Genomic DNA, 16634 nt, shown 5'->3' with positions numbered 1-16634 from the left:
CAAATGTAGTTTGATTGAGAGGACTTTGTGGTGGAGATTGACAGCAGATTTAGCCAATGGCAGAATTATACAGTACACCCTGACTCTAGCAGCATTCACACTATGTCCATGTGCCATTCATCTGAGGTGCCATAGTGCTGCTCTCATCACTGGGCTGCTACAGTTGTTTTCATAGGGATGTCAGCTGTAGTAGGCCACCTGTAGGTTATCAGCTATCCTGCATGCCTGCATGCCAGATTAAAGTAATTCCCCATGAAGAAAATCATCACTGTAATATTACATTTGGGAAGACATTATTGAATGTTTTGTCATAACGCCAGCATAAAGTTGTCATAAACATAAGGGTTTATGACCTCTCCAATAAATATTTGACGATGCATGATGTTTTATCATCATTCAAATGATCCAACAGGAAACACAGGAAGGATCAGTTTTATCAAGTCCAAAACAAGGAACCAAGGCCAAGACGACATCTTCAATTTCTATTGAATCTTTTCATGGCATGAACATAGTATGCAAATGAGAGGGTTGAGTAACAGTTACTAACATAATGACAAAGCCATTCAAAGTGAATGCTAACTCCATGGCTATGGAGAAAAATTGTAAACCATGGTCAGGTTGAGGTGCAGCAGGTGGTGCTGTGCGTAGATCTCAGAATGGACACCAGCTCTCTAAGATGATACCAGCAGGCACGCCGGGGTCCATGAGCATGAAATTCAAGCTTGTAGGTTGCAGGTGGTGCTGTGCGTAGATCTCGGAATGGACACCAGCTCTCTGATCTGGACCAGGCTGCCCACCACCAGGCCTTACCTGCGGCTCTCCAGGACATAACACCCTGTCTGCTCAAAAAAGTTCAGGTCAAACTTTGCTTCTCCCAGCTTCACAGTGAATGAGGTCTAGTGTGGTGAGCGCTCCCTTACAAACCAGCGGTGTCACAGTTATCTGGTTGCCACGCCCATGGAGCTCCTACACCAGCACCTCCATGTTGACCCAGTGGCTGCCATCTACAGGGAACACCAGGATCCTGTTGCCATAGAAACAAGGGGGCAGTATGAGAAGGAGGAGGAACAATGAGAGAAGGAGCCAGACAAAAGTGTGCAGGAGCTCTCTGCACACACTCAGATATTTCTCTCACCTGCACAGAAACAAAAGCAATATCATGGGAAACGGAAATGGCAAATATCTACACAAAATGGTATCCATTTTTATAATAGCAACAACAACAAAAACAAATGAATATAAGAAATGCATCTAATGCATACAGTTCAGATTCATTTATAACAGCTTGGAATTAGTTGTAAACACACTTTTAACTTTTTAAATCATTTCCAAAAATGAGAACGTAAATTCTGTGTTTTGAATTTGAATTTTGTGATGATCTTTCTTGCTCTGCTGTGTGATATTGTCTTATACTATCTAGCTTCTACTTTGCTCTCTGTCTGATTTGTACTCTTTCTTACTTTAAAAAGGACATGATACGCAGAGTAAAATGAAAGTCAGATTGACATTAACATCATAGAGAATATGTTGAATGGAAAACATATTAATTTGTCTCCTCTGAGCTTGTAGTAGCTAATATGTATTCCTCATTGGCCTCAATCAAACTATGCAATTTGTATAATCTATTAAAATGTATATTATCTGACTCCATAAAGATAAATAGCAATGTGCAAGTCAGTATTAGTCTCTCTCTCTCTCTTCCGAAACCTCCTCTTATAGCCAAGGTCTCTGGTCAAAATGCTCCTTATTCCAAACTGCAGCTAGAGTGAGAAAGAAGTCATGTCCACATAAAGACAAACTCACATTTTGGAGATCAGGAGGAAATACCCTAAAATGGCAAACATAATAATGGTGTGTTCCACAGCTCTGGTGGAAGAGGACATGGAGGAGAGGGAGTTTGAGTTACCACAGCCATTTTCTCTCCAGTAGCCTAACTTGTAGATGATTGTTGACACCTCAACCAGCATTAAGGGTCAGGGCAATTTGTGACTTGTTTTGGTAATCAGTGGCTGCACGAAGGGCTGTGGGGAGTGGTGGGGAGTGGTTTCTCCTCTCCTAGGCAATCAGCAATTGGTACAGGGAGGTGTGCTCTTCACTTCTGATAGACAATTAGCAACTAATTTTAGTATTTCAATCTCCCTGGTTTCTCAGCGTTTGCTGTGTCAGTGGTGGTTTTGTCAGCAAAACTAAGACCATCGCCGAAACAAACACGGTTCTGCTGAGTTGTTCTGCCGAGTTCTTCGATGAAGGCTCCACACCTATCTCTCACTTGAGTATCTTACCTGGATATTTTCTGAAGATCTCATTAGATTTTTTGTAGCTTTGGCAACTATGTGGGTATTTTCTATAAATGTGCGCTACTATCCCTGTAGGCTTTGCAGACCCACCAACCCTTCTAATTTAGTGTACCCTGCGTGCACAACCCATGTGGAATTCTGGGACTCTGGCAGCGTTCGGAACTGCCGATGTGCAGTTAAGAACATAGAGTTAATCTCCGCTTATGCCCTTCAGTCCCTTGACTTTTTGGCCCTGACGGAGACATGGATCCCGACGATGGCTCACGGCCCTTCGTACTTGGCAAATTCAACCTGTGTAATCTGCCTTCGATTCATTTAATAACAACTTTCTCTTTCCCCTCCTTGCCTCTTTTGACTTCACCCTTTCCCAATCCCCTCCAACTCACAAGGGAGGCAATGCGCTTCACCTCATCTTTACTAGAACCTGTTTTCCTACTAATCTCACCGCAAACCCCCTCCAGGTCTCTGATCACTACTTTGTTTCCTTTTCTGTCTCCCTTTCCTCCAACACTAGGCACTCAGGCCCTACCTAGATGGTCATGCGCCATCGCAATCTTCGCTCTCTCTCTCACCACTCTCTCCTCTTCTATCCTATAGTCTCTCGCTTCTGAGAAATCATTCTCCCTCCTGTCTCCTGATTCTGCCTCTTCGACTGTAATCTCCTCCCTTTCTGCATCCTGGTACTCGCACTGTCCCCTTTCCTCCCGGCCGGCTTGGCCCGACCCTCCTGCTCCTTGGATTAGTGATTCCTTGCGAGCTTACAGAAGCTATAATGGAGGAAAACTAAGCTTCCCGAAGGACCTATCATCCGTTCACCGCCTGCTCTATACCTTCTCTTCCTCTAAATCCGAATCCGAAGACACTTTCTATCACTCGACATTTCAAGCTTCTGCCTCTAAACATAGGAAATATTTCCACCCTCTCCTTAATCCTCCAAACGCTCCTTCCTCCCACTCTGTAGATCACTTTGTCAATCACTTTGGAAAAAAAGATTGACATCCATTTCTCATTCACTCATACTATTGAGTCCACTGGTCCCACTTACACAGATATAGCCTACACCTTGACCTCTTTCTCCCCTCACTCTTCAGATGATATCCTGCGACTAGTGAGGTCTGGCCGCCCGACAACCTGCCCACTCGACCCCCATCACCTCCTCCCTTCTCCAGACCATCTCTGGAGACCTTTTCCCATTCTTCACTTCCCTCATCAACTCATCCCCTCTGACTTCAAAATGGCCAGAGTTGCTCCCTTCCTCAACAAACCAACACTCAACTCATCTGACATCCAAAAACTATAGACATGTATCTCTTTGTTATCGTTCCAAAACACTTGAGCGTGCTGTCTCTATTAAACTTTCTAGCTATCTCTCTCAGAACGATATTCTTGACCCTAACCAGTCAGGCTTAAAGACGGGTCACTCAACTGAGACTGCTCTTGTCTGTGTCACGGAGGCTCTCCACACTGTCAAAGCTGACTGTCTCTCCTTTCTTCTCATCCTCCTAGATCTATCCGATGCCTTCAACACCGGGAATCATGAAATCTTCCTCTCCACTCTTTCAGGGCTGTGTGTCTCAGACTCTGCAGGTAACTCCTAACAGGCGATGTGGAGAGGATCTGTGTCTGCACCACGTACTCTCACTACTGGTGTCCCCCAGAGCTCGGTTCTTTGCTCTCTTCTCTCTATACACCAAGTCACTCAGCTCCGTCATATCCTCATATGGTCTCCTATCATTGCTATGTGGACGCCATTCACTACTCCCCCCCCCCCTCCTTCTGACACCCAGGTGGCAACAGGCATCTCTGTGTGCCTGGCAGATATCTCTGCTTGGATGTCTGCCCACCACCTCAAGCTCAACCTCGACAAGACAGAACTGCTCTTCCTCCCAGGGAATGCCTGGCCACTCAAAAACATCTCCATCATGGTTGACAATTCCACAATGTTGCCCTCCAAAGAACCTTGGCGTGACCCTGGACAACAGGGTCTGTCGTTCTCTGCAAACATCAAAGCAGTGACACTGTCCTGCAGGTTCATGCTCTACAACATCTGTAGAGTAAGACCCTAACAAGTTGCGCAGTTCCTAATCCAGGCTCTTATCTTCTCCCGTCTGGACTACTGCTACTTGGCATTGACTGGCTTCCTCGCTTGTTCCATCAAACCCCTGCAACTTATGCTGCAGCCTGCCTAGTTTTCAACCTTCCCATATTCTCCCATGTCACCCCACTTCTCTGCCCACTCCACTGACTTCCAGTTGAAGCATACATCCACTACAAGACCATGGTGCTTGCCTACAGAAGAGCAAGACTATTTGCCCCTCCGTTCTACTACCTCTGGTCTCTTGGCCCTCTTGGCAGCTTGCACTCAGCCCAGTCCAAGCACTTATCTGTCCTGACACCCCAATGGTGGAACCAGCTTCCCCCTGAAGCTAGTACATATTCCCTGCCCATCTTCCGAAAGCACTTGAAACCTTACATCTTCAAAGAGTATCTTTAAATAAATCCCCCTCATAAATCCCCCTCACCCTGACCAAATTCCCCCCCTTTCTACCTCTGACTTTGCCGATAAGTATTTTATTTAGGAAAATTGTACTTACTATACCTGTGATATGTGGTTGTCCCACCTAGCTATGTTAAGATGAATGTTCTAACTGTAAATCACTCTGGATCAGAGCGTCTTCTAAATTACTAAAATGTTCTCCATATAGAACTACAGTCTAATCCCTCATTGGGAAATAGCCCCTATAAACTGGCGAAACCCTAGATCCCTCTCTGAATGTGAGCCCTTTCTCCCCAGCTAATTTGATTAAAAAGGACACTTTCACTAATGCAAGGTTTTGCAAAGTACTTAACAATTCCTGCTTCAATGTTTATGTAAACGTATTTGTCATTCTTACTCAATGACAAATATTCATGTAAATTCTAAGAGACCAAGATGTTTGGTTAACCTTATAAAATAAGTAACAGTCCAATAGAAGAGAAACTCAATATAAATTACTTTATTACATGTCAAGACAATGAGCAGTGGACATTACCATCAAATAAACCTCAGACTATAAACCATATAAAAACACATTTTCATCAGTCTAATTCATTTTTTTGTCAAATGCCATCTTCATATGACCCCCTCTGACCATCTCAGGGGGCCCTGCCATCACCCCGGGGGTATCTCAGCCATGCTGGAGGACTGTGGGCTGTTCATGACTTAGCTCTGTTGGTTGGAGGACTGGTGGGCCGGACATTAATCAATCAATCAGATTTATTTAGAAAGCCCAGGTCAGCACCTCAGGAGTAAATGTCAGTTGGCTTTTCATAGTCGATCATTCAGAGAGAGAGTCAAAAACGGCAGGTCCGGGTCAAGGTAGCACGTCTGGTGAACAGGTCAGGGTTCGATAGCCGCAGGCAGAACAGTTGAAACTGGAGCAGGTGGACTGGGGACAGTAATGAGTCCTCAGACCAGGTAGTCCTGAGGCATGGTCCTAGGGCTCAGGTCCTCCGAGAGAGACAGAGAGAATTAGAGGGATCATACTTAAAATCACACAGGACACTGGATAAGACAGAAGAAACACTCCAGATATAACAGACTGACCCTAGCCCCCTGACACATAAACTAGGGCAGGATAAATACTGGAGGCTGAGACGGGGGTCGGGAGACATGGCCAACCAGGCAAGATATAACCCGACCCACTTTACCAAAGCACAGCCCCCACACCACTAGAGAGATATTTTCAACTACCCTGAAACAAGGCCGAGTATAAAGATCTCCCCCACGGCACGAACCCAAGGGGGGCGCCAACCCAGACAGGAAGATCACATCAGTGACTCAACCCACTTAAGTGATGCACCACTCCTAGGGATGGCATGGAAGAGCACCAGTAAGCCAGTGACTCTGTAATAGGGTTAGAGGCAGAGAATCCCAGTGGAGAGATGGGAACCAGCCAGGCAGAGACAGCAAGGGCGGTTCGTTGCTCCAGTGCCTTTCCGTTCACCTTCACACCCCTGGGCCAGACTACACTCAATCATAGGACCTACTGAAGAGATGATGACGTAGCTCTGTTGGTTGGGGGACTGTAGGCCGGTCATGATGTAGCTCTGTTGGTTGGGGGACTGGTGGATTGGTTATGACGTAGCTCTGTTGGTTGGGGGACTGTGGATCAGTTATGACATAGCTCTGTTGATTGGTTGTGTAGGACACGTTTGAGTTGGTCATGGTTGGAGGCTGCAGATGGATGGCCACAGGCTGGGTGGTTGTGAAAGTGCAGCCCTTCTTGTGCTTGGTGATCTCCCTGGCCATCTGACACCACGAGCAACAGGCGCAGAAGCAGGACACCAAGATGTCCTCAAAGAGGCTTCCCTGTGGACCTACACAGACACACTTGTTTAACACTATCACACACACGTAAACAGAATACACATAATACTCCTATCACAAAATTTCTATCTGCAAGAACAACTTTCATGTAATGTCTATTTGTAATGGGAAACATTACACCTGAATGCCATATTTGTGATGTACAGCAACCTGCACGGACAGACTTGCGGGTGAAACAATGACGGGCACCCCAAAGGCAAGCATGCAAGCAAGGCCCATGAAGTCCATTAAGGGCAGTTAGGTTATCTCTCCAAACTCTCCCGTGGTGGAGCAGGCAAAGCAAGGACAGCACCATAATTCATAGCAACCTGCACACAGAAACACCTCATCAACAGAGAGAGCAACAACAAGACAACTCTTATAAGTGGTGCCAATATTTTAAGACAGAATACCTTGAGTTTAGGAGCAGATTGGATATGATGCCCCATGGATACTCACAGGAATTCAAATCCTGAAAGGAGTCAGTGGCCAGTGTTCAAATCAAATGTTATTTGTCACATGCAACTAAAACAACCGGTGTAGACCTTATAGTGAGTGACATGCTTACATAGAAGGTGCTGTCACCTGTTGGTGGACTATGATGTTTGCTGCCATGGTGATCAGACCTGTCTCCAGACATAATGAGAAGGATGATGTAGCACTCACAATAGTAGTTTATTTGTGGGGGGGAATGCCTCAGCAGTATGATTCTAAGGTCTAGCTGGACAGCAAGCTAATTGTTGGTTACACTGTAAAAACATTCAAGGTGGCCTAACAAAAAATTATTCCACAACTTTTTTTTACTTCACCCAACTTTTTGGGCAAAGTGTTGCATGCAATTCACATTTTGAGTTGACCAAAACCTTCTTCTGAGTCAGACAAGTTGTGAAATAGCAAGTGATATTGACAATGACTGTTGCTAAAATGTTGTAAAGTAGGGTTGTACTTAGATTCCACGTTGACTCTTTCTTGTTTCAGCCATGATCCAATTATTGGACCAGATAGTGAGATGTTTCAATTCTATCTTGACTAACCAGGACCAGATAAACAGGAACAACAATCTCACTAATTATGAAAATATAGCCAGATGTTTTGCTGTATCTGGTTAAATGCATCAAATGTATATTTGAATTGTAAACAAGTCCTTGACAAGTACATGTAATAAAACGAGGTACTTCTTTACAGGCATACTGGGAAATATGTATCTTAAGCCAACACAGTATTTTAAGTTGCAGGTCTCAGGAAACTGAACTTGTATGATCAACTAAACCATTTGTTTTGCAAAGGCGGCAAACTTTAATATTGAATAAGTTCGCACAAATCAAAAAGGCTCTGGAACTAGTTACTCAGACTTGTCTCATAGACCAGATGTAAATAGTTCATATAAATCTGGGACACACAAATTAGTATGATATGTTAAATTTGGTATTGTTACATACACTGAACAAAAATGTAAATCCAACCGTTTCAAAGATTTTACAGAGTTACAGTCAATTGAAATACTTTAATTAGGCCCTAATCTTTGGGTTTCACATGACTGGGACTACTATTTGTTGGTCACAAGTGTATTGCCCAGTATGTATCTGGTGTGCCCATCATTTGCCTCATGCAGCATGACACGTCTCCTTCACATAGATTTGATCATGCTGTTGATTGTGGCCTGTGGAATGTTGTTTCACTCCTCTTCAGTGGCTGTGTGAAGTTGGTGGATATTGGCGGGAAGTGGAACACGCTATTGTACCCGTCAATCCATAGTATCTAAAACATGGTCAATGGGTGACATGTCTGGTGAGTATGCAGACCATGGAAGAACTTTTACATTTTCCGTCTCCAGGAACTGTGTATAGATACTTGCGAATTGGGCCGTGCATTATTCACCCGAAACAGGGGATGGTGGCAGATTAATGGCACGACAATGGTCCTCAGGATCTAGTCACGGTATCTCTGCACGACGCCATACACCCTGTCTGCCATCTGCCCGGTACTGAAGTCAGTTAGAACTGCAGTCAGGTCAAGACCCTGGTGAGGACGATGAGCACTCAAATGAGCTTCCCTGAAACGGTTTCTGACAGTTTGTGCAGAAATTCTTCAGTTGTCCAAACCCACAGTTTCATCAACTGTTAGGTTGGCTGGTCTCAGACAATCTTGCAAGTGAAAAAGACAGATGTGGAGGTCCTGGGCTGTGGAGATGTGGAGGTCCTGGACTGGCTTGGTTACATATGGTCTGAGGTTCTGTGGTCGGTTGGACATAGTGCTAAATTCTCTAAACGACCTTAAATTCCATGGCAACAACTCTGGTAGACATTCCTGCAGTCAGCATGCTAATTACATTATCCCTGAAAATTAATACATACCATACGAAATGGAACATATCATACAAAATGTTGTGTCAGTTTTATGTACATAATAATACGAAATGCTCTGAAACCACATTGAGATACTAAATATTTGTGCATGTTGCACCCTTTGAGTACAGGCCTAGATTCAAACAGTTGTACCGCTAACCAGCAATAACTGACAACTGAATAGCAGTTTCATGGTTTGTTTTTTAGGCAATGTTGGAGGTAACTGTGTTGAAGCTGTCAAATCGGTGAGCTGCAGCTCTTGTCATTGTCACAAAATGAAATAATAATCTGGACTCATATCAGCCTCATTGAGGAGTAGATTACAACACACATTCCAGTTCGAACTTGTAGCAAGGCTACTTGCTGATTTAACAGCTCCAATGCAGATACACCTCTGACATCTGCTAAATAAAAACTATGACACTGCTATGCAGTTGTTGGTTATCGCAGGTTAGGGCAGAACAGATTGAATCTAGACCTTAAACTCACAAATTACTGGCAGGAAAGTACAGTGTCGGCAATTATGGCCTACAGTTGTTTCCTCATTCACATTCCGCCTGTAGCCCTGAAAAAACATGTTCTGTAAAATAACTATACCCTTTTTACCGATTACTATCATCTATTCTCTTATTTATAGTTTGTTTTATTATAGAGAAATAACATTTTCATTTAAAAAAATGCTATATAGATCAAAAAAGTCTTACATGTGCACCCTTTTTGAATGCTTACAGAGAACATATCAGGTACCAAAGTAAGACCCAAGTGCCGACTGTGTGAAGTAACAATGTTTATTGTAACAGGGGCACGGAAACGACAGGTCAAGGCAGGTAGAGGTCGGTAATCCAGAGGTGGAGCAACGGTATAGGACGGCAGGCAGGCTCAGGGTCCAGGACAGGCAGTGTGGTCAGGCAGGCAGGCTTGGAGTCAGGATAGGCAGAGGTCAACACCAGGAGGACGAGAAAAGAGAAACTGAAAGTAGCAGGAGCTTTAGATCGTTAGAACACATTTGCCAAAAGCCACAAGATACACATGAATGGATTTCTGCAAATATGTAAATACCACAGAAGTCCTCTTACATTTTTGAACTTCACAGTCCTATTGCTCAAACAACCATGAAAAGGTAGGCTATCTCTACCTCAGTTGCGTATGCACATCAACAAGATCAAAAATGAATATTAGCCAGAGCGAGAGAAAATCTAATGAGGGAATATTAGATAATTAGATATTAGATCAAACTTGTAAAGCTAGTTGGTCATCAACATGGCACTGAAACAATGGGGAATAGTATCCTGCTCGTCCTTCTTCGGCTTGCCTGCCAATGCCTGCTTGTCCCAACCCATGTTTTGTAATCTGAATGAGATCTTGCCTGCCCACCCATTTGATCAACGCCAAATACATTTGATTAACAACTAAAATATATGCTAAATGTACTGGCACAGAGTCAATGTGTGGTACAGGTTAGTCAAGGTAATTGAGGTAATATGTATATGTAGGTAGGGGGGACAATGCAAATAATCTGTGTAGCCATTTGACTAGCTGTTCAGGAGTTTTATGGATTGGGGGTAGAAGCTGTTAAGATGTTTTTTGGACCTAGATTTGGCACTCCGGTACTGCTTGCCATGCGGTAGCAGAGAGAAGAGTCTATGACTAGAGTGGCTGGAGTCTTGCCAATTTTTAGGGCCTTCCTCTGACACCGCCTGGTGTAGAGGTCCTGGATGGCAGGTAGCTTTGCCCCAGTGACGTACTGGGCTTTACGCATTACCCTCTGTAGTGCCTTGAAGTCGGAGGCTGAGCAGTTGCCATACCAAGCAGTGATGCAACCATACCAAGCAGTGATGCTCTCGATGGTGCAGCTGTAGAACCTTTTGAGGATCTGAGGACCCATGCCAACTCTTTACAGTCTCCTGAGGGGGAATAGGAATAGGCATAGTAGTGCGTTCTTCACAACTGCCTTGGTGTGATTGGACCATGTTAGTTTGTTGGTGATGTGGACACCAAGGAACTTTAAGCTCTCAACCTGGCCATGCAGTCATGAGGAGGGGACTGAGCACGCACCCCTGAGGGGCACCCATGTTGAGGATCAGCGTGGCAGATGTGTTGTTACCTACCCTTACCACCTGGGGGATGGCCCATCAGGAAGTCTAGGATCCAGCTGCAGAGGGAAATGTTTAGTCACAGGGTCCTTATCTTAGTGGTGAGCTTTGAGGTCACTATGGTGATGAATGCTGAGCTGTAGTCAATGAATAGCATTCTCACGAAGGTGTTCCTTTTGTCCAGGTGTGAAAGAGTAGTGTGGAGTGCAATAGAGATTGCATCATCTATGGATCTGTTGGGGCGGTATGCAAATTGAAGTGGGTCTAGGGTTTCTGGGATGATGGTGTTGATGTGAGCCATGACCAGCCTTTCAAAGCACTTCATGGCTACAGACGTGAGTGCTACGGCTCGGTTGTCATTTATGCAGGTTACCTTAGTGATCTTGGGCACAGGGACTATGGTGGTCTGCTTGGAACATGTTGTTATTATAGACTCAGTCAGGAACAGGTTGAACATGTCAGTGAAGCATTTTCCAGCTGGTCAGCGCATGCTCGGAGTACACGTCCATATTTCTACTTTGCATGTTTTGTTGCAGGTTTTATTTTTTGGTTTATCATTGGCAAGATTAAAAACCAAAGCCAGACTGCAACATTTTAGTAGCCTAGCTAAGACTATGGCATGTGTCTGTACCCTTTCACTCCTCTGTGCGCTGTAAATGGGACACATAAAAGCAGCAGTTGAAGCTGAATTCACCGATGCAAGTGCACAAGGCTGTAATTTCATATAGTCGATGACTCATTTATATTCGCTGGTGTGTCCTTTTCAGCTTGCAAGCCTTTTGTTTGACATACGGAAGTTTACATACACTTAGGTTGGAGTCATTAAAACTTGTTTTTCAACCACTCCACAAATTTCTTGTTAACAAACTATAGTTTTGGCAAGTCGGGTAGGATATCTTCTTCGTGCATGACACAAGTTATTTTTCCAACAATTGTTTACATATAGATTATTTCACTTATAATTCACTGTATCACAATTCCAGTGGGTCAGAAGTTTACATGCACTAAGTTGACAGTACCTTTAAACAGTTTGAGAAATGTAATGGCTTTAGAAGCTTCTGTTAGGCTAATTTACATTTTTTGAGTCAATTGGAAGTGTACCTGTGGATGTATTTCAAGGCCTACCTTCAAACTCAGTTCCTCTTTGCTTGACATCATGGGAAAATCAGCCAAGACCTCAGAAAAAAATGTAGACCTCCACAAGTCTGGTTCATCCTTGGGAGCAATTTCCAAATGCCTGAAGGTACCACGTTCATCTGTACAAACAATAGTACGCAAGTATAAACACTATGGGACCACACAGCCATCATACCGCTCAGGAAAGAGACACCTTCTGTCTCCTAGAGATGAACAGGAACAAAAGTATATATATCCACCGTAAAACGAGTCCGAAATCAGCATAACCTGAAAGGCCGCTCAGCAGGAAGAAGCATCTGCTCCAAAACCGCCATAAAATAACCAGACTACGGTTTGCAACTGCATATGGAGACAAAGATTGTAGATTTTGGAGAAATGTCCTCTGGTCTGATGGAACAAACATAGAACTGTTTGACCATAATGACCATTGTTATGTTTGGAGGAAAAAGTGGGAGGCTTGCAAGGCGAAGAACACCATGCCAACCGTGAAGCACGGGGGTGGCAGCATCATGTTGTGAGGGTGCTTTGCTGCAGGAGGAACTGGTGCACTTCACAAAATAGATGGCATCATGAGGCAGGAAAATTATGTGGATATATTGAAGCAACATACCAAGACAACAGTCAGGAAGTTAAAGCTTGGTCGCAAATGGGTCTTCCAAATGGACAATGACCCCAAGCATACTTCCAAAGTTGTGGTAAAATGGCTTAAAGACAACAAAGTCAAGGTATTGGAGTGGCCTTCACAGAGCCCTGACCTCAATCCTATAGAATATTTGTGGGCAGAACTGAAAAAGCGTGTGCAAGCAAGGAGGCCTTACTAACCTGATTAAGTTACACCAGCTCTGTCAGGAGGAATGTGCCAAAATTCACCCAACTTATTGTGGGAAGCTTGTGGAAGGCTACCCGAAACGTTTGACCCAAGTTATACAATTTAAAGGCAATGCTATCAAATACTAATTGAGTGTATGTAAACGTCTGACCCACTAGGAATGTGATGAAATAAATAAAAGCTGAAAGAAATCATTCTCTCAACTATTATTCAGACATTTCACATTCTTAAAATTAAGTGGTGATCCTAACTGACCTAAGACAGGGAATTTTTACTAGGATTAAATGTCAGGAATTGTGAAAAACTGAATTTCAATGTATTTGGCTAAGGTGTATGTAAACTTCGACTTCAACTGTATGTTTGCTAACTTATTAACCACATTATGACTGACTTGTGATCATTCCCCTTCCTGGTTTGATTGTATTGACATTCCCTGCATATATATATATATATATTTATATATATATATAAGCCATTTAGCAGACACTTTTATTCAAAACAACTTACTTATGCATGCATACATTTTACCTACAGATGGTTGCAGGAATCAAACCCACTACCCTGGCTATACACGTACCATGCTCTACCAACTGAGCTACCTAGGACCAGACCTTAGTTATAGTCGTCTGTTTTTGTTCAACATTTTGAGATATTGAAACTGATACAGTGCGTCCTGAATGGGTGGAGGCAGAAAACAGCAAACAATGTACTGTGCCAGCTATTAATTGACAACCTACCAAGAAACTACCAGGAAATGTATTGGTGAATTGTATTAATCATGCATTGAACTGCATCCGTCTATTCTGCCAACAATATCTTACCGCACTTTCCGCACGCATGCAATTTTGAGTAAAAAATTGCCTGTTTTAAAAACCTCTTATGCATAAACTGGGAATTTGTTATTTTTCACTGATATTATGATTGTCTTGTTTGTTTCATATTCGCAAAGTAGTTAAAGCACTGTCAGTTCCACTTTCATAGATACACACAAAACCTGCAAAACCTGAATGCACATTGGTTGAGGTATTTTTTTCCCAGGAAACAGAACATGTTACTTTGCTTTGAGCATAATTTTTGAAAGAGCTTTACAAATCAAGTTATTATGAATTCATCTTTCAGATCAGGTTGCACTGTGATAAACTCAAATGTAGGTTGATTGAGAGGACATTGTGGTGGAGATTGACAGCAGACTTAGCCAATGGCAGAATTATACAGTACACCCTGACTCTAGCAGCATTCACACTATGTCCATGTGCCATTCATCTGAGGAGCCATAGTGCTGCTCTCATCACTGGGCTGCTACAGTTGTTTTCATAGTGATGTCAGCTGTAGTAGGCCACCTGTAGGTTATCAGCTATCCTGCATGTCTGGATGCCAGATTAAAGTAATTCCCCATGAAGAAAATCAGAACTGTAATATATCATCTGGAAATACTTTATTGAATGTTCTGTCATAACACCTACATTACATTTTAGTTATTTTGCAGTCGCTCTTATCCAGTAGAGAATGCATAAATGTTCATATTTGTTCATACAGGTTCCCCGCAGGAATCAAACACAGAACCCTGGTATTGCAAGTGCCGTGCTCTACCAACTTAGCTACATGGGACCTAAATGAGGTTGCTATAAACATCAGGTGTTTGTTTCTGACTTATGTCACACCTCTCCCATAAATATGTTACGATGCATGATGTTTTATCATCATTCAAATGATCAAACAGGAAACACAGGAAAGATCAGTTTTATCAAGTCCAAAACAAGGAAACAGGGCCAAGACGACATCTTCAATTTCTATTTGATCTTTTCATGCATGAACATAGTATGAAAATGAGAGGGTTGAGTAACAGTTACTAACATAATGACATAGCCATTCAAAATGAACACTAACTCCATGGCAATGGTGAGAAACATTAATGTATCAAATATGGGGAAACTGTCACGTTCTGACCATAGTTCTTTTGTGTTTTCTTTGTTTTAGTGTTGGTCAGGATGTGAGCTGAGTGGGCATTCTATGTTGTGTGTGTCTAGTTTCTATGTTTGGCCTGATATGGTTCTCAATCAGAGGCAGGTGTTAGTCATTGTCTCTGATTGGGAACCATATTTAAGTAGCCTGTTTTGTGTTGGGTTTTGTGGGTGGTTGTCTTCTGTCTTCGTGTGTCTGCACGAGACAGAACTGTTTCGTTTTTTCCACATTTGTTGTTTTGTATTTTGTAGTGTTCCCGTTTATCGTCTTTATTAAACATGATGAACACTAACCACGCTGCACTTTGGTCCTCTCCTTCGTCCACACAAGAAAGCCATTACAGAAACAATTTCCTTCTAAGGGGTTATGCAATCATGGTCACAGAATAGGCCTTGTAGTGGCTAATATTTATTCCTCACTGGCCTCAATCAAACTATGTAAATTGTATAGTCTATTAAAATGTATCTCTCAATATCTTCTCTTTATAGCTGAGGCCCTCAGGTCAAAGTGTCTCTTCATTCCAAAATGAGTTAAAAGGATGTTGTGTCCATATAAAAACAAACTCAAATTTTGGAGATCAGAAGGAAATACCCTAACATGGCAGAAAACCATCCTAGTGTGAAGTAGGGAAAAAGTAGCCAATTTGTCATACTTGAGTAAAAGTAAAGATATCTTAATAGACAATGACTCGAATAAATGTGAATGTCACCCAGTTACATACGACTTGAGTAAAAGTATTTGGTTTTACATTTTCTTAAGTATCTAAAGAAAATGTAATTGCTACAATATACTTACGTATAACAAGTAAAAGTATAAATCATTTCAAATTCCTTACATAAAGCAAACCAAACAACACCATTTTCTTGCCAGGGGCACACTCCAACACTCAGACATAATTTACAAATGAAGCATGTGTCTTCAGTGAGTCTGCCAGATCAGAGGCAGTAGGGATGTTCTCTTGATAAGTACGTGATTTAGGACAATTTCCATGTCCTGCCTAACAATGAAAATGTAACGAGTACTTTTGGGTGTCAGGGGAAAATGTATGGAGTAAAAAGTACATAATTATTTTAGGAATGTAGCCAAATAAAAGTTGTCGGAGATAAATAGCAAAGTAAAGTACAGATACCCCAGAAAGTTACTTTTGTTAAGTGTTGGTCCCTTGTTTCATGGGCCGAAAAAAATATGTGTTCTATATGCACAAAGAGCTTATTTCACTCAAATGTTGTGCACACATTTGTTTACATCCCTGTTAATGAGCATTTCTCCTTTGCCTGACAGGTGTGGCATATCAAGAATCTGGGCATAATGAAAGGTCACTCTAAAATATGCAGTTTTGTCACACAACACAACGCCACAGATGGCTCACATTTTGAGGGGCCGTGCAATTGGTATGCTGACTGCAGGGATGTCCGCCAGAGCATTGAATGTTCATTTCTCTACAACATCGTTTTAGAAAATGTGGCAGTATGTCCAACCGTCTTCACAACCGCAGACCAAGTGTAACCACGCCAGCCCAGGACCTCCACCTCCGGCTTTTTCAATTGCTGGATCATCTGAGACATGCAACCCGGACAGCTGATGAAACTGTAGGTTTGCACAACTGAAGAATTTCTGCACGAA

General features: G+C 42.8%; 1 pseudogene; it reads right to left on the bottom strand.

Moving 5' to 3' along the window:
- Nucleotides 1-966: 966 nt before the first annotated feature.
- LOC110509400 (uncharacterized) lies at nt 967-7260 on the bottom strand (annotated as a pseudogene).
- Between the last annotated feature and the right edge of the window lie 9374 nt (nt 7261-16634).

This window comes from Oncorhynchus mykiss, chromosome 29 (genome assembly GCF_057628025.1).
Source record: "Oncorhynchus mykiss isolate SJ-2025 chromosome 29, ASM5762802v1, whole genome shotgun sequence".
Lineage (NCBI taxonomy): Eukaryota > Metazoa > Chordata > Actinopteri > Salmoniformes > Salmonidae > Oncorhynchus > Oncorhynchus mykiss.
Note: the sequence above shows the minus strand (reverse complement) of the source record. Positions and strands in the feature narration are given on the sequence as shown.